Below are 18993 nucleotides of genomic sequence, written 5' to 3'. Positions count from 1 at the left end.
TTGACATCATGTTGGGAGGAGAATTTACAATGCTCTTGTCGTAAAGTCTGCGAGAGAGGAAACGGTTTTTATCTTTGTGCGAATACAGGTCCAGATAACATGCACCATCTGAAGTGTCTGTGGTTTACTTTCAATCCAGCGATGGCGGGTTAAATATCTTTAACAGGCTTGCACTGATTTTTTTTTCAAATACTTCTTCCAGGGTATAGGTCGACATAAAATACGCTGATGTTGCGGCAGTGGTTGTGATATTGAACTCATCCACAACCTGATAGTAATAAGTTATGCAGATAAATACAGTAATATGAACTATTCATTTTTGAGTCTAAAATAGGTCATGCATTGAAAAGGTACACCCGTGACGAGCGGATCATTGTCGAAAACGATTTCTCAAAATTCCAAGTACAATATAAATTTACTTCTTTAGCTATCACGTGACCAGGGTCACCAGGGGTAGTATCAAGCAAAGAAAACAAACAAAGAGATAGAAAGATAACGGAAAGGATGTGCCCATAGAGCAAATTAGGGAACATCTTTAGAGGTGGAATAAACATTTGTAATAACATACAGATTTTCATTCAACCCTCCGTTTTTTTTAGACTGGGCACATTCAGTTTGTAGTGGATTTGATGTCAGTAATGTCACATTTTTTTGCCCAATTTACAATCAACTAAGACAATCGAGTCTATGTACGTTTCAACTATTAATTTCGACTGCTATTGCTCGTAATTGAATGCAACAAGTTGCCTTTGGAATCATATTATAAGACAGACAGTATAGTTTCAAGAAAAAGAGAAAATTTCTATTTCATTTTGAGGAACTTTTTATGTCTCTTTGTAATTCAATTTTTTGCAGATTTATGCACTGTCTGTTTCATCCACATATTCTGTCAGTGGTCGGAAATATTTGGAAGTGACGTTATCGATAAACATATTGGGAAAACTGGACCAGCGTAGCCCACCCAATGCTGTGTGCCCCTTGACATCACCTCACCAGCATATTGAATTTTCTCTGATCGCTGTGGTTATAGAAAAATTGTATTTCAATGCCATCTTGGCGCAATAAGGAAAAAGTAGACAAGCTTTCTTGTGCGTTTTGATAGTAGCTCACATCCATAGCTCTATATTGAGAAATAAAAACCAAGCGTTCTTGTAGGCTTTAATGAAAATTGAATACAGGGGTCTGATTATCTGAGTGACATAGCAAAGTACACGCCAATAATTCGCCGTTCGAAATTAACGGTCCGGATTAACAGATTAACAATTAATGATATTTTTGTCTCAGTCTAGTAGGTTATTTTAAAAAAGTATATTCCGCCAGCCTCTTTTGTGGATGTATAAAGAACGCAAACCCCACAATCTGTAAAATATATATATATATATATATATATATAACAGTAAAGTGCATCGGGAAAATAGTTTAATACATAATACCCCTTGTTTTAAAACCTTAAAGGATCATATTTGTGTAATACACAATGCCCTTTGTGCTCAAACACTGAAGAGGTCATATTTGTATGATACCCTGATATAACGTAAGAAACATTCCCCCTGCGCTTTTCTTCCTGAGCATTGGAGACTTGCGTTTGTCGTCTGAAGACAACTTCCATCTTCCGTCCATGTGTTTTTCGCCCATGTGTCGTGCATTTCTGTCGTTCAAACGTGAAGAAGCTTTTAAGTTACTTTAAAAAGGTCTGTCCCGTTTTACCAAGCACAGAACGTACGTGAGAAAAATTCTTGAATGTTGCATTTAACAACCCGTCAAATCTGCAAAAAAAAATCGTAACACGTAGATATAAATGGTGCAGATCTGTTACAGGTGCCTAGCATTACATTCGGTTGTTCTTCTACTTTACATGTAAGGGAATTCTATCAACAACACGCCTTGATTAATTCCCTGTATGATATATTCGCACCTTTTTAAAATCTTAAATCTAGGTTGTACGTCATTGTGCTATTTGAACATATTTGCGATGACCTGTATGGCTCACCTAAGCCCACCTTTTTAAACGGGTTTATGTATAATTTAATGAAACAATAATTATTGGGACATTAAAGGTGGCGCTGTAAGGCTAATCTAAGCACACCTGCCATCATGCTCGCTAGGTCATCGCCGGCCACTATTCTGCACATACATGAAAAGTTATGACTTCCGATACCAAGAGATAATTATGTAACATGACAAGCTATTCTTTAAGACAATCCACAAGCTAGAGCCCACGCGATTTCCCTGGTTGCAAACAGGATGGGTGAAGAAATTCGTCCCGCAAAAAAAAAGCATTACATAGGAAAATGCCCGTTGTCAAATCAATGTCAGTAGTACTATACACACTGCTACAATGATATACTATAGAATTTTAGACTATACAATGTTATATTATACAATGCTATACCATGTTACACTATACGATGTTATTTTGCTCCCTTCTAGAGTACGACTTCCTCATCCTTCTCGTTTATTGGACGACGCACCGTGGACCTCAACAAAATAACCGAGCTGGAAAACACACACCCACCCAACCCAACCCAACAGCTCATTGGTCCGCTTTGGCTCGTTTTGGCTCACGCAGCTCAACACGCAAACGTACAAGCCTACCCATTCCGAGCACATCTATGATGTCCAATACTTATTGTTTTATTCCAATTTACATAAAAATGGCACCAAATCCAGAGAATATGACCACAGAAGCATACTATACGATACTATAGCTATACAACACTAGTGCGTGTGTATTTGTGTGTGTGATTTACCTTTCCGTGTTCAGTACGTTGATGGACACCCCAATCCCACAAGCGGTAAAAAGGTCTTGTCACACCCTTCGCATTTCCACACACGCTGTTTTTCTTATCGCCGCTGGTGGCGGAGCAAATTACCAAATGGAGGTCACCCATTTCAGTTTTGGCGCGACATGGAGATAATGCTCTCGCGCGAGACATTTTGGCGCGACATGGAACATGTGACGTCAAGCGCAGAACGCGAGCTCAACGACACACCTGCGTCTCCTCAATTGCGCCTCGTCAATTGCTCCTCCTCAAAACGACACGTTTGCAACATTCTCTACTACTTCCTCTTTTGAACAGAGTTCCTTATAGTCAAAAGCTTCAGATGTAGTTAAGAACGAACATATGCTTACTGCTGTAAACGGCGTTATCATTCTCTAAATTAACACAAGAAACTAATGTTTGAAAAGAACTCATAGGGTCCCGCCTGAGTTATGTTAGCCTACAGATAAACGAACGCCTTTTACAAGCAATAATCCTATGAGTTCGTGTGCAGTCAACCCAGTCTTTCACCGCTTTCATATCTGTTTGCATTTTATATATTTTCTCTGTCTGAAAATGTGTTCTCTTACCAACTAGAAAGCGGATCACAGGAATGATTTAATTGATACGAAGGCTTTTCTCCGTATATTTTGATTCATTCCACAGAAGCGCTTGTCTGGCGCTGAGGCACAGTCCTTGGACCGAATATGTGTTTATGTTATACATGAAGACCTTACAAGGTTTGCGCGCATATTTTTCATCTAAACCATTGAAAATGGAAGTCTTCATCTCCGCAAGTCACAGGGTATGGCTTCTGACTATGATTGGGATGGTAGTGCTGACGGTCGTTTCAGGTGGGTGTGTAATTTTCATATATTAAATACAGACTAGGATTTATTTGATTTTTTAATTTCATTGGTAGAGCTCTCTTTCGTACATGTACATGTGAACTCACCTAGATATGTGATATTCAGCTTTGAGGAAAGAGCGGGACCAAAAGTATGTATATTTATGTATTTGATTGGTGTTTAACGCCGTACTCAAGAATATTTCGCTTATACGACGGCGGTCAGCATTATGTTGGGCGGAAACCGGGCAGAGCCCGGGGGATACTCTCGACCATCCGCTACAGGCTAAAGGCTAAAGATTTACTGAATTCAAGAGCACAACAACAAGAAGAGCAACAACAACACTTAACTTAGTATCTATCTCTAGTATCACTCCTTTATATGCTAGAAATCAATGGTATAGCCTCCTATCCCCAGTTACGAACCATCTATGTTGAATACGTTAATGCTTAATACACAATGTTTTGTATCTGCATGGTTGCCATTGTTGTTGTTGCATCCGATAGCAAAGTACGCTTACGCTACTGGTAAATAGACAGTCACCCCCTGCACCCCCACCCCACACCTTTCCCGCTCGCTTAGTCATGACCTGAGTGCCGACATGTACCCCATGAACCATGAACTCACCCTTGAGAACTATTAAATCCATGGTAAAAAATTGTTAACGCCCCTAAAGCTCGGAATACAGGAGAACTCAAAACGCTACTGAAGTAAACTTATCTGGTCAAACAGAATTGGTCTCAGTCCCTGATGGCCATACGACTTCAAGATTCAACTGCTTGTTAAATACAATTATAACACCGTTTCCGGAAGACTAGCGTCTTTAATTCGCATCCATAAGCTTTTACAACTTTTCAGCTGAGCTGAGTTGAGTTGAGTCTTTAGTGCCTATGTATCCCGAGTATAAAGTCTGCATATCTGTATTACTTATGAGTATTTTTCGTCTAACTATATATTTTACCCCATCTTTTTACAGCACTGCTTTAGGGTAGATCTATTACAAACGGGAACTGCGTGACAGGGAAGAACTTCTGCTTAATTATTGGTTTTCAGGTTTAACTTTATATGTAAATTATTTTTTGAGTTCGTGTTTAACGTTACACTCAAGAATGTTACTACTGTAGTCTAAATATCGAGTGGAGGAAACCGGAGTTAATAACTGCTCTATCAGATACCTCGTAAGCCTACACACTTAAAGACATGATTGAAGGCAGCGATTAGATAACGGTTTGTCAAAGTTTTAGTTAACCAGCGCCTTAACCGTCTTCAACGAATATGGCCAGCCTCTTTGTGCGCTACACATTGGGAAGTTTGTCAATAAATTGCCAAGTGTTGGTGGTTTACCCTGGGAACTCCGGTTTTTTCCTCTCATTAAGCTGTATGCCATCGAACAGTGCACAGCGTTAAACAACATTGAGACACATGTAAATAAATAAATCAATCAACCAACAAGTCAATCAAATAAGCAAATAAATAAATCAGCAGGTATGTAAATGTATGCTATACTTGTATGTGTACAAAGGGCCGCTGCTCGATGCACTTATTTTCATCCTTTCTACCCGGATGTGTCAGTGTAAATCTGTCAAAATGAGGCTAGGTCAAGATGAAAAGGCTTTCCTTTCAGAAGTGTGTGACCATGTTTAACACGGCGTGACGATTGCACGACAGGTATTTTACACAATATATTATCAATTCACGTATACATACTTACCTCGTGCGTATATGTGTGAAACATGTGTATGTATTTCATTTAGAAAATTTCCACGCATTATATTCAAGATTATCAGTTAGGTAGGCTTTCAGTACACCACTTAATACACAGCAAAAGGGAAGATAGGGGAAAATAGAAGCAATCTGTTAAAAAAACTCTACAGAAGTCAACGATGTGCGATTCTTTTGAACAATCATTTCTCACAGATTTTTAAAAGAGTCAATTTCATGGATTTGTCATCAAAGAATTTGCAGAAAACTGCTTTCTTTCTTGTAAGTTAATTTTTTATTGATATTGGACCGTACCTTGTTAGCTTATCTGTACACAAGCTACAGTGACAAGTCTCTGACTGAGATTAAATTGACAAGGAACCGGGTTTCGTTGGTAAAATCTGATCATTTGCAAATCATCTCGCTGTGATAGGTTTTGGCTTAAACCGGAAATCGAAATATTGTAAGCTTATTTGGACCTTCAGGTGTGTCAAATCTGACCAAGAAAGTATAAAATGACATAGAGATAAACTTCTCTTGAGAAGTGTGTTTGCCAAAGGTAACATATATGTCGTTAGGTCTTGGGACAGGAATGATAATTGGTTTCTGGCGCCGAGTCAAGTTCCGCTGAGCGTCATAACAAATATGGACATGAGGCCATATGAGAGCATTGTAGAAAACTCATGATGGTCGTTACTGATTGTCGGACGAAGCTTGTGATGATCTTTACCAATGGTCGTACGAAGCACTTGATGATGGTTACCGATTGTCGTATGAAGCTCTTCATGATCGTTACCGATGGCCATACAAAGCGTTTGATGATAGTTACCAATGGTCGTGCATGTACGAAACTCGCGCGATCAAGCCAGGCCGATGTAAGATTCTTCGGAACTGATTAAAAAGAACAACAATAACTTGTGGTTGCAGCTGGTTTCTGAGGACGCAATAAAAATCATTGCGACCGCCTCATATTCGCTGGCGATCGATATCTTCAGTTTCATGGACATTCCCTTACGATTTATCATGCGATCAGTTCAATACGTACGGCGATTACCTGCTAATTTTTGATGGCAGATTCTTCCTACCAGTTACAGGTGTAAGTGTAGAAATGAAAAAAAGGAAAGTATGCGGGTTATTATCACTCAATATTCAAGAGAACTTTGTGATGGAACCCCTTACTGAGCGTGTTATATCCCACGATTATTATGCTCACATTATAAAAAATCACATTGTTCGTCTTGGGTAACATTAGATTCACTAAGTACTGGAAAAAATAATTACCTTCACACAACTAAATAATACAAAGGCTTGATAATAATATCGTGCACATCGGTATTATAAACAAGGCCCCGCTAATTAACAGGGGAACGCGGACTGATTATCTTGGCGAATTAGAAAAACGCGGTTTTAAATCTGCTTGCATGGGATTAAAGTTCTGAAGAAAGTCTCTATCACTTTAAACAACCGGTTAGTCAGTCGGTTATAGACCACTTTACATAATCATTTTGCAGAATCCGTTATCAAATCGATATTTAGTGTTTATCTTTTGTAACTCTCAATGACCTGCATGTGCAAGCTCAGGGAAAAACTCTAGGATACATAAATAGTTCATGTATAAGACTGTAATGCTAAGTAGTAAGATGGTACCGTGAAGTGGTAAGATCGTACCGCCAAGCCTAAACCGATAACTGGTAACTCGTAGCGTTAGGTGGTATTACTGCAATACTAAGTGGGTCAGGCGGCACTAGTAAGTGGTTCAATTCATGCCAAAGTATAAATCTTTCTTAGGCTGAAGAGAAAAGAACTTCCATGTAGACGGAAAAATGTATATCCATGTAAGCTGTGGTGTTGATTTCTACGAGCATCGCGGGAAAATGGTGATGGCTTGACATTGGGCAATACTTCATATGCAACATGAATTCCTTAGTGGTACCGGCCCGGACAGCACAGTTGGTAAAGCGGTAGATCCAGGGTTACTCCTGGGTTGAGTCATACCGAAGACTTTGACAGAGGAAGTTTTAAAAGTGTAATGGCTTAACAGTGAAGCAGAATATAAAATAGCGGTGGAAATCCTCCTTAAAGGAGGCACATTACATGCACGCTAAGGGTTCCTTCGTCGTCATATGACTGAAAAAAAAATTGTTGAGTATGACGTTAAACAACAAGCACTCACTCTTTCGTAAGTGGTATGCAGCAAAGCAATACTGAAGGTGGTATGTAGCATTAAAACTGCACAAGTGTTTTTGTAGCCCTGTTTCAAGGGCATTTACCTATTACATTTATGCAGTGTACAAGCAAACAAACTTTAGATGAGAATGAGATGGACAGCAATTTGACATTACAGGAGATATTCGGAAGCATCGGTCGCACGAAACACTTGTTGATCTTTATCGATGGTCGTACGAAGCACTTAAGGATCGTACAAAGCTCTTGTTGATCGTTACCGATGGTCGTACATGTACGAAACTCGCCCGTCAAAGCCAAGGCGATGTAAGATTTGTCAAACTTGATTTACGGAAAAACAATAACCTATGGTCGCAAGCTCTTTTCTGAGGATGCAATGAAAAGCACAGCGACGGCCTCCCAATCCCTGGCGATCGATATCTTCAGTTCCATCGACATTCCCTTACGACATACCATGAGATCAATTCAAGACGTGCCACGATTACCAGCGAATTTTTGACGGCAGGTTCTTTGCACCAGTTCCAAGTGTAAGTGTTCCTGGGACACATGGCCAGGATCGTCTGAGTTAGCTGATATACGTACAGTGCATGGTAGATGATGTATTCTGTTATGTATCAAAAAGTAAAGCTTTATTGATACATGTAATATGGAATCTCCAGCAGATTTACTCTTTCCTGATGAATGTAATATTTAACATCGGTTTCAGTCTATTCTTGGGTTTATATGCAGACGCCTGTGTAAAGAATCAATGTAATTATCAACAAAGAAAAAAGAAAGAAAGAAAAAGGGTATTAACAGGTTTATCATTCGATAGTCATTAGTAAACTGGGGTGATGGAACCCCTCAATGAGCGTGTCATATCCCACATATGATTATACTCACATTATGCAAAATCACATTTTTACAAACAGTAAGATTTGTAAGAAAAGTTAACGACGTAAACTAGTGATTTTAAAGGCTACATCAGGGCCAAGTCTGTCTCATTATTTTCGACTTAATCAAAACTAATTACCCAAAATATGATAATTTTGCCAATGATCTTTTCTTTCTGTTATTACTTTTCATTCCGTGTGCCCTTTAAAGACAAAACTAATGTGGCCTGTTGTCAGTATATACATATTCTATTTTCAGGTTCCGAGACGGTGCTGTGTAACGGTATTAGATGTGGTCATGGCTCCAGGTGTGAGAGGTCGGCATGTGTATGTCAAATCGGCTTCGTCAAAAGCACTATTTCAGACTGGGCAACACCACCTTTAGTATATTGTCACGGTAAGTGAAATTCAGAACCTTTAGAAACTAGGTTTGAAGGAGAGAAACAATAACAATGGATTTGAGAGACACCATAAAAAGGAATTAAGCAATAATAAAAGACGATTAAAATTTTATTCGTTGGCGGCCAGCATTACGGTGAAGGGAAACCGGACAGACAACAGAAACCCACGACATACGCAGGTTGCTGGAAAACCTTCGTACTTGCGGCCGTAGAGGAAGCCAGCATAAGCAACATTTTCACTCACAACGAAGGTATTAGTTACTTATAAATTTTTTTTTGATGTGTTTTTACACAGTACTCAAGAATATTTCACTTACACGACGGCGATCTGCATTTTTGGTGGAAAGAAACAGGGAAGAGCCCGAGGGAAACCCACAAACATTTACAGGTTTATATTCAATGTAAAACTCAAGGAATTAAAAGTGAAGGCGTTTGACAAATTAAACTTGACACACCCTTTTCTGCAGTAACACCCTGTGACGTTGCTGGAAATCGTTGTATGCGTGTAACACAGCGGATCTAACAAATGTCACACGGCGGGATATATACACGCCACATGCAGGACCCTTGAGTAAATTGCTGTCCAAGTATAAGAATAATTCACATATTCAAAATTAAAACCAACCTTCTTGTCATTAAGTCTGCGAGACAGGAAACCGTTTTGGTCTTTATATATCCTATGTAAATACATATTTACACAGGATATTTTATCTGGAGAGTTTCTAGTTTCTTTTAGATTTATCGAAGATATGCAGATATATACACGTATCTTTCACTCAAGTACGCATTGTATACATTTGAGAACTGTCTTGCTGTAAAGCTTTGTTTGGTGCATGTACATGCCAATTCGCCCAGATATGTGATATGCAGCTTTGAGAAAAGAGCAGGACCAATTTTAACGCCGTACTCAAGAAATTTTTACTTATACGACGGCGTCCAGCATTATGGGGGAGGAAACCAGGCAGAGTCCGGGAGAAACCCGCGACCATCCACAGGCTGCTGCAAGACGTATGGCCAGAGAGGTAGCCAGTATGAGCTGGACTTGACCGCATTAGTGAGAGGCTCCTGGGTCATTACGCTGCGCTAGCGCCCTAATCAACTGAACCACGGAGCCCCCATCGGTAGAAGTAGGCAATGCCCATAATTACGTCATTGCTTATTTCAGCCGGAAAGACCTAGATACAGAGGCACCATTTCGTTTGAGATCTGACTGTATAACAGCTACTTTTGTTATAAAAGTCACAAAATGTAACAATATTTGTATACCTACTTCAAAACTTACATCTAATACCACCATAAATCTCCATACGATTTGATAAGAGATGATATGTCAAACCTGTTCCTGTAAATTTTTAATGTTATTACAAACTGCAGCGCTGTAATACCCCAGGTTAGTTACAAATGTTGTAGTTATGCGTACAGTGTCGTCATTGGTTGTGGTAGGATCTGCAAATGTTAGGAAGAGTACGTATTTCACCGGTTACTTGCGATTGCCTGACCACAATGTGTGATCACAATGTCGCGGCTGCTGTGGTTTTACCCCCTATGCTGTAAGCCTTTAATTAAAATAAATGTTAAAACCTCTCACCCGCAGAGATGATACGATAGCAACGAGACGTGTACCCGGCTTTACCGTCAATTCCTTAAGATAAACAACAGATGGTTTAGGGCATTTGTACATGCGATACTCCTATATTTAAAACAACTACAGGTAGGGGCAAAGAGCAAAGATTGGAAGACAGCCTTGCCACCTTGCGCGTTTTCTGAAACAAATGTCGTCATATACTGTCGCATTCAATCAAACTATAGTTGGACCGTATCTGTCAGTGCATAGATAGTGGTATTCACGTAGACAGCTTTAGACAACTCGACCAGCAAAAGTCCCTCAGTATTACATATACAACTGTTTTTTTAGTGTTTTTAAACGGATACATCATCACACAACATGTTTTAGTGTACTTAAATAGAAGTGTTACAAATATAGATATTGGTAAAAAAAATGTCATAATAAATTTATAGTCCAAATTTTAAACAAAAGTGTATTTCAAAATGACAATAATTGTAACCGTTCGTTTCTTTTTATTTTCCTGATTTCCGAGGACAGAATCATGCAGTGCTAACAAGAGCTGTCCTGCAAACACCACCTGTGATGGAAGGCTGAATAGCGACCTCACTTACATCTGTATTTGTTCTACTGGGTACACTCGATCAACAACTGGACATTGTTTAGGTAGGTGTGAAGTGTGAAGCTTTAGATTCTAACTTGACAAGGCTTCGCTCCTTCTTCGCTAACAATCACCTTAATTAAGGAAACGCAAATCTGCCAGTTTTATAGTGGCCAGAATCAGACAGATTTTATAACATCCACGCCATTCCAAGTTTTCGTGCCCAGGGAACGGGACCCAGGTTCACAAAGTTATCGTACATGTACGATAATCGCACAAATAGAACTATTGTTCGGTAACTGTGACATACAAAATCTTGTACAACAACTGTACGATAAAAATGTGATACGCTGCTTTGTCAAACTGGGCCCGCAAGTCCAAAAATGCATTAAATGTTAAGCTCGGCTTAGACCGAAACTTGATTAAAAACCTACAAAATAGACCGTAATGTCCGTGTTGCTCTAATACAAAAACTAATGTTTAAATTTAATACCGGTGCATTTAATGCTTAATACACGTTAGAACAACCTGAGTTTGATGGTGTCCTCTCAGTTTGACTTGAGGAAATGTCATTTTGATGTTATCGCTTGAACTGTGGTATAATATTCCTCTGTGTGAAGTGTGATTAGCGATTTTTAGTTTCTGATTGCCTACTATCCTAGAAGGTTCAGAATCGTGACATAACGTCAATGCATTTGGGGTTTACCATGTGAAATAGCCCATGTTCTATAACTTAAAAGCAGATACGAAACAAGTAGTGCTACAATTATAAACGCAAACTGCATCGTCCATCCATCAGTTGTCAAGCTTTTATCTAGCCGAGTCGTACTGTGTTAGTTTCTTTCTCAGCAAAAAGATACAAATTAGATAATATATGTAATTGAAGGAAGAATGCCGTTATATATAATTAGGGTATATGTATTTGGTGCATGTCAGCAAAACGTGTATTGGGTGCATGTCAGCGAGACATGTATTTGGTGCATGTCAGCGAGACATGTATTTGGCGCATGTCAACGAGACATGTATTAACTGAACCGAGTCCTATATGTTCATCGAGTTATAGTTTACTCTGCTACTGAGTGTTTACTTTGTACAACAGAAGTTTTTTAAATACATTTACAAATTATTCGCTCACACAGCCTAAACATTTATTTTGTGTGCTTTACTTGGTAACGATGACATCTGCAAGTGGAGCTAAAATGATTTGCAAATCGTTTAATGTCGTTTAACATAGGAAGGCTGTTTGTTAACGTCACTATTATGTCCCTCCTTACAGCCAACAATGACCAGTGTTCGTCGGTTCCATGCGGGGCTAACGCCGTCTGTACCAATATCCCGGGCTCATTTAACTGTACTTGTAAGGCGGGCTACCATCGGCCTCTCTCTCAGAGTAATACAGCAAAGTGTATCGGTAAGTGGTAAGCCTTCCCTAGTATAATACACACAAACTTTATTTTAAGTGATTTTTGTGGGTGATGGTGACAGTGTTCTATGGACAAATGTCTGCACGGGACGAATTAATAGAAGCAGTTACAATTTTTTTTTGGAATAACGCTTACCTTAACGGTAAGTTTTGTTTAGAACAAAGTGTATAAGCTGCTCAAAGTAGAAAGACATTATTTGGATTCCTAAATTCCTTCAATTGATATGATATACATGTGAGCATCAGCCGCTGTATGTCTGATACATACGTTACACATGTGTGGGAGTTAGGCAGATATTAACAATATCCATTAAGCCTTCTGTAAGCGTGTTCTATCAGTTGGGAAAAAAGACGGTATGTGTTATGGTTTTACAGTAATCTGGATTGGTTCCTGTCATCGTCTTGGGTAACATTAGATTTACTAAGTATTGGTAAAAAGAATTACCTTCACACAACTAAATAATACAAAGGCTTGATAATGATATCGTGCACATCAGTATTATAAACAAGGCCCTGCTAATTAACAGGGGAACGCGGACTGCTTGTCTAAGTGAATTAGAAATACGCGGTTTTAAATCTGTTTGCAAGAGATTAAAGTTCTGAAGAAAGTCTCTATCACTTTAAACAACCGGTTAGTCAGTCGGTTATAGACCACTTTACATAATCATTTTGCAGAATCCGTTGTCACATCAATGTTTATTGTTTATCTTTTGTAACTCTAAATGACCTGCATGTGCAAGCTCAGGAAAAAAACTCTAGGATATATAAATGGTTCATGTATAAGACTGTAACGTTAAGTAGTAAGATGGTACCGTGAAGTGGTAAGATCGTACCGCAGAGCCTAAACCGATAATTGGTAACTCGTAGCGTTAGGTGGTATTACCGCAATACTAAGTGGGTCAGGCGGCACTAGTAAGTGGTTCAATTCATGCCAAAGTATAAATCTTTCTTAGGCTGAAGAGAAAAGAACTTCCATGTAGACGGAAAATTGTACATCCATGTAAGCTGTGGTGTTGATTTCTACGAGCATCGCGGGAAAATGGTGATAGCTTGACATTGGGCAGTGCTTCATATGCAACATGAATTCCTTAGTGGTACCGGCCCGGACAGCACGGTTGGTATAGCGGTAAATCCAGGATAAATCCTGGGTCGAGTCATACCGAAGACTTTGACAGAGGAAGTTTTAAAAGTGTAACGGCTTAACCGTGAAGCAGAATATAAAAGAGCAGTGGAAATCCGCAATAAAGAAGGCACATTACATACACCCTAAGGATTCCTTAGTCGTCATATGACTGAAAAAAAATTGTTGAGTACGACGTTAAACAACAAGCACTCACTCACTCGTAAGTGGTATGCAGCAAAGCAATACTGAAGGTGGTATGTAGCATTAAAACTGCACAAGTGTTTTTGTAGTCCTGTGTCAAGGGCATTCACCTATCACATTTATGCAGTGTACAAGGAAACAAATTTTAGTTGAGAATGAGATGGACAGTAATTTGACATTAATGGAGATATTCGGAAGCATCGGTCGCAGGAAGCACTTGATGATCTTTACAGGTGATCGTACGAAGCACTTAAGGATCGTACGAAGCTCTTGTTGATCGTTACCGATGGTCGTACATGTACGACACTCGCGCGTCAAAGCCAGGGCGATGTAAGATTTGTCAAACTTGATTTACGGAACAACAATAATCTATGGTCAGAAGCTTTTTTTCTGAGGATGCAATGAAAAGCATTGCGACGGCCTCCCATTCCCTGGCCATCAGTATCTTTAGATTCAAAGACATTACCTTACGACATACCATGAGATCAATTCAAGACGTGGGACGATTACCAGCGAATTTTTGACGGCAGGTTCTTTGCACCAGTTCCAAGTGTAAGTGTTCCTGAGACGCATGGCCAGGAACGTCTGAGTTAGCTGATATACGTACAGTGCATGGTAGATGATGTGTTCTGTTATGTATCAAAAAGTAAAGCTTTATTGATACATGTAATATGGAATCTCCAACAGACTTACTCTTTCCTGATGAATGTAATATTTATTTTCGGCTTCAGTCTGTTTTTGGGTTTATATGCAGACGCCTGTGTAAAGAATCAATGTAATTATCAACAAAGAAAAAAGAAAGAAAGAAAAAGGGTATTAACGGGTTTATCATCCGTTAGTCAGTAGTAAACTGGGGTGATAGAACCCCTCAATGAGCGTGTCATATCCCATACATGACTATACTCACATTATACAAAATCACATTTTTACAAACAATAAGATTTGTAAGAAAAGCTAGCGACATAAACTAGTGATTTTAAAGGCTACATCAAGGCCAGGTCCGTCTCATTTTTTTCGATTTAATATAAAGTAATTATCTAAAATATGATAATTTTGCCAATGATCTGTTCTTTCTGTTATTACTTTTCTTTCCGTGTGCCCCTTTAAGACAAAACTAATGTGGCCTGTTGTCAGTATGTACATACTTTATTCGCAGGTTCTGAAACGGTGCTGTGTAACAGTATTAGATGTGGTCATGGATCCATCTGTGAGAGGTCGGCATGTGTATGTCAAATCGGATTCGTCAAAAGCACCATATTCCATTCGGCAACACCACCTTTAATATATTGTCACGGTAAGCTGAAATTCAGAACCTTTAGAAACTAGGTTAGCAGGAGAGAAACAATATAAATAATAGGAGAGAAACCAGCCAGCATAAACAAGATTTTCACTCACAACGAAGGTATTGGTTACTTATTTATGTCCTTATTTAATTGTGTTTTTACGCCGTACTCAAGAATATTTCACTAACACGACAGCGGTCTGCATTTTTGGTGGAAAGAAACAGGGGAGAGCTCCAGGGAAACCCACGAACATGCACAGGTATATATTTATTATAAAACTTAAGGAATTAACAGTGAAGGCGTTTGACAGATTAAACTTGACACACCTTTTTTCTGTAATTACAACCTGTGACGTAGATTGAAATTGTCGTATGCGTGTAACATATCGTATCTAACAAATGCCACAAGGCGGGATATGTACAGGCAACATACAGCACCCTTCGTTAAATTGCTGCCCAAGTATAAGAATAATTTACGATTTCAAACTTGAAACTACCCTTCTTGTCATTAAGTCTGCGAGACAGGAAACCGTTTTGGTCATTGTATACGACATACTTACATAAGATGCATCATCTAGAGAGTTTGTATTTTCTTTTAAATCTAGCGAAGATATACAGATTTATACACATATCTTTCACTCAAGTATACATTGCATACGTTTCGCAACTTTTCACAGTAACAGCCGTAGGTACGGTGGTAGTGCTCTCTTTAGTATATGTACATGTGAACTCACCTAGATCGTTGCAGCTTTGAGGAAACAGCGGGACCATTTTTTCTAACACCTAGATATGTTTGACAAACGTCGGCAGAAGTATTTATTTTTATTTTCTTGATTGGTGTTTTACCCGGTACTCAAGAATATTTCACTGATACGACGGCGGCCAGCTTTATAGTGGGACAAAACCGGGTAGAGTCCTGGGGAAATCCACGACCCATCCACAGGTTTGCCGCCAGATTTACGGTCGGAGAAGAAGCCAGCGTGACCTGGACTTCACCGCGTTTGGCGCTAACCAACTGAACCACGGAGGCCCTTGTCGGCAGAAGTAGGCAACGCCCATAACTACGTCATTGCTTATTTCAGCCGCAAAAACCTGGATATAGGGGCACCATTTTGTTGGAGATCTGACTGTATAACAGCTACTTTTGTTGTAAAAGTCGCAAAATCTATTAATATTTTTATCTGTACTTCAAAACTTGCATTTAATACCACCCTAAATCACCATAAGGCATGATATGTCAAACCCATTTCTTTCAGTTTCCAATGTTATTACAAACTTCAACGCTGTGATACCCCAGGTTAGTTACAAAAGTCGTAGTTAGGCGTGCAGTGTCGTCAATGGTTGTGGTAGGATCTGCAAATGTCAGGAAGAGTACGTATTTCACCTGTTACGTGTGATACCTGACGACAAAGTGTGATCACCATCTTGCGGCATGCTGTAAGCCTTTAATTAAAACAAATGTTAAAACCTCTCTCCCGCATAGCAACGAGACTTGTACCCGGCTTTACCGTCAATCCCTTAAGATAAACAACAGATGGTTTAGGCCATTTGTACATGCGATACTCCTATATTTGAAACAACTACAAGTAGGGGCAAAGATCAAAGTTTGGAAGACAGCCTTGGCACCTTGCGCGTTTTCTGAAACTATTGTCGCCATATACTGTCGCATTCAGTCAAACTATAGTTTGGACCGTATTTGTCAGTGCATAGATAGTGGTATATACGTAGACAGCTTTGGACGATTCGACCAGCAAAAGTCCCTCAGTATTACATATACAATTGTTTTTTTTAGTGTTTTTAAAAGGATACATCATCACACAACATGTTGTAGTATACTTAAATAGAAGTGTTACAAATATAGATATTGGTAAAAAAAATGTCATAATAAATTTATAGTCCAAATTTTAAACAAAAGTATATTTCAAAATGACAATAATTGTAACCGTTTGTTTCTTTTTATTTTCCTGATTTCCGAGGATAGAATCATGCAGTGCTAACAAGAGCTGTCCTGCAAACACCACCTGTGATGGGAGGCGGAATAACAACGGTATTTACAGCTGTATTTGTTCTGCTGGGTACACTCGATCAACAACTGGACATTGTTTAGGTAAGTGTGAAGTGTAAAGCTTTAGATTCTAACGTAACAAGGCTTCGCTCCTTCTTCGCTAACAATCACCTTAATTAAGGAAACGCAAGTCTGCCAGTTTTATAGTGGCCAGAATCAGACAGATTTTATAACATCCACGCCATTCCAAGTTTTTGTGCCCAGGGAACGGGACCCGCGTTCACAAAGTTATCGTACATGTACCATAATCGCACAAATAGGACTATTGTACGGTAACTGTGACATACAAAATATTGTACAACAACTGTACGATAAAAAATGTGATACGTTGCTTTGTCAAACTGGGCCCGGAAGTCCAAAATTGTATTAAATGTTAAGCTCGGCTTAGACCTAAACATGATTAAAATCCTTCAAAATAGATCGTAATGCCCGTGTTGCACTAATACAAAAACTAATGTTTAAATTTAATACCGGTGCAGTTAATGCTTAATACACGTTAGAACAACCTGAGTTTGATGGTGTCCTGTCAGTTTGACTTGAGGAAATGTCATGTTGATGTTATCGCTTGAACTGTCGTAAAAAATTCCTCTGTGTGAAGTGTGATTAGCCATTTTTCGTTTCTAATTGCCTATTATCCCAGAAGGTTCAGAATCGTGACATAACGTAAATGGGTTTGAGGTTTACCATGTGAAACAACCCATATTCTATAACTTAAAAGCAGATGCGAAACAAGTAGTGCTACAATTTTGAACGCAAACTGCATCGTCCATCCATCAGTTGTCAAGATTTTATCTAGCCGAGTCGTACTGTGTTAGTTTCATTCACAGTAAAAAAATACAAATTAGATAATACATGTAACTGAAGGAAGAATGCCGTTATATATAATTGTGGTATATGTATTTGGTGCATGGCAGCAAAACGTGTATTTGGTGCATGTCAGCGAGACATATATTTGGTGCCTGTGATCAAGACATGTATTTGTGCATGTCAGCGAGACATGTATTTGGCACATGTCAACGAGACATGTATTTACTGAGCCGAGTCCTATATAGTCCACAGTTTCCTCTGCTACTGAGTGTTTACTTTGTACACCAAAAGTGTTTTAAATACATTTATAAATTATTTACTCACACAGCCTAAACATTTATTTTGTGTTCTTTACTTGGTAACAATGACATCTGCAAGTGGAGCTAAAATGATTCGTAAATTGTTTAATGTCGTTTAACATAACAAGGCTGTTTGTTTACTTTACTATTTTGTCTCCTTGCAGCCAACAACGACCATTGTTCGTCGGCTCATTGCGGGGCTAACGCAGTCTGTACCGATATCCCGGGTTCATTTAACTGTACTTGTAACGTAGGCTTCTATCGGCCTTCCTCTCAGAACATAACAACCAACTGTATCGGTAAGTGGTAAGACTTCCTTATAAAACGCACAGATTTTACATTAAATGAGTTTTGTGGGTGGTGGTGACAGTGTTTGATGGACAAATGTCTGCAAGGAACGAGTGAATAGAAGCTATTACAATTATTTTGGAATAACACTTACACTAACCGTAAGTTTCGCTTAGAACAAAGTGTATAAGCTGCTCAGACTAGAAAGACATTATTTGGATTCCTAAATTCCTTCAATGAATGTGATATACATGAGAGAATCAGCTGCTGTATGTTTAATACATACGTAACACATGTGGCGGACTTATGTAGAGAATGATATTAAACATGTTCATTTAGCCTTCTGTAACGTGTTTTATCAGTTGGGAAAAAAGGACGGTATATGTTGTTATTTTACAGTAAGCTGGATCCGTTCCTGTAAAACTGTTGGGTGAAATTAGATTTATAAAATATTGCTAAAAATATTACCTTCAAACAACTAAATAATACAAAGGCTTTATAATGATACTATGCACACTGTATTATAACAAGAAGACGGGGACTTATTATGTAATAACTGGTTATTCATTCAG

Source organism: Liolophura sinensis, chromosome 2 (assembly GCF_032854445.1).
Source record: "Liolophura sinensis isolate JHLJ2023 chromosome 2, CUHK_Ljap_v2, whole genome shotgun sequence".
Taxonomy (NCBI): Eukaryota; Metazoa; Mollusca; class Polyplacophora; order Chitonida; family Chitonidae; genus Liolophura; species Liolophura sinensis.
The sequence above is the reverse complement of the archived record's forward strand: the minus strand, read 5'-3'. Positions refer to the sequence as shown.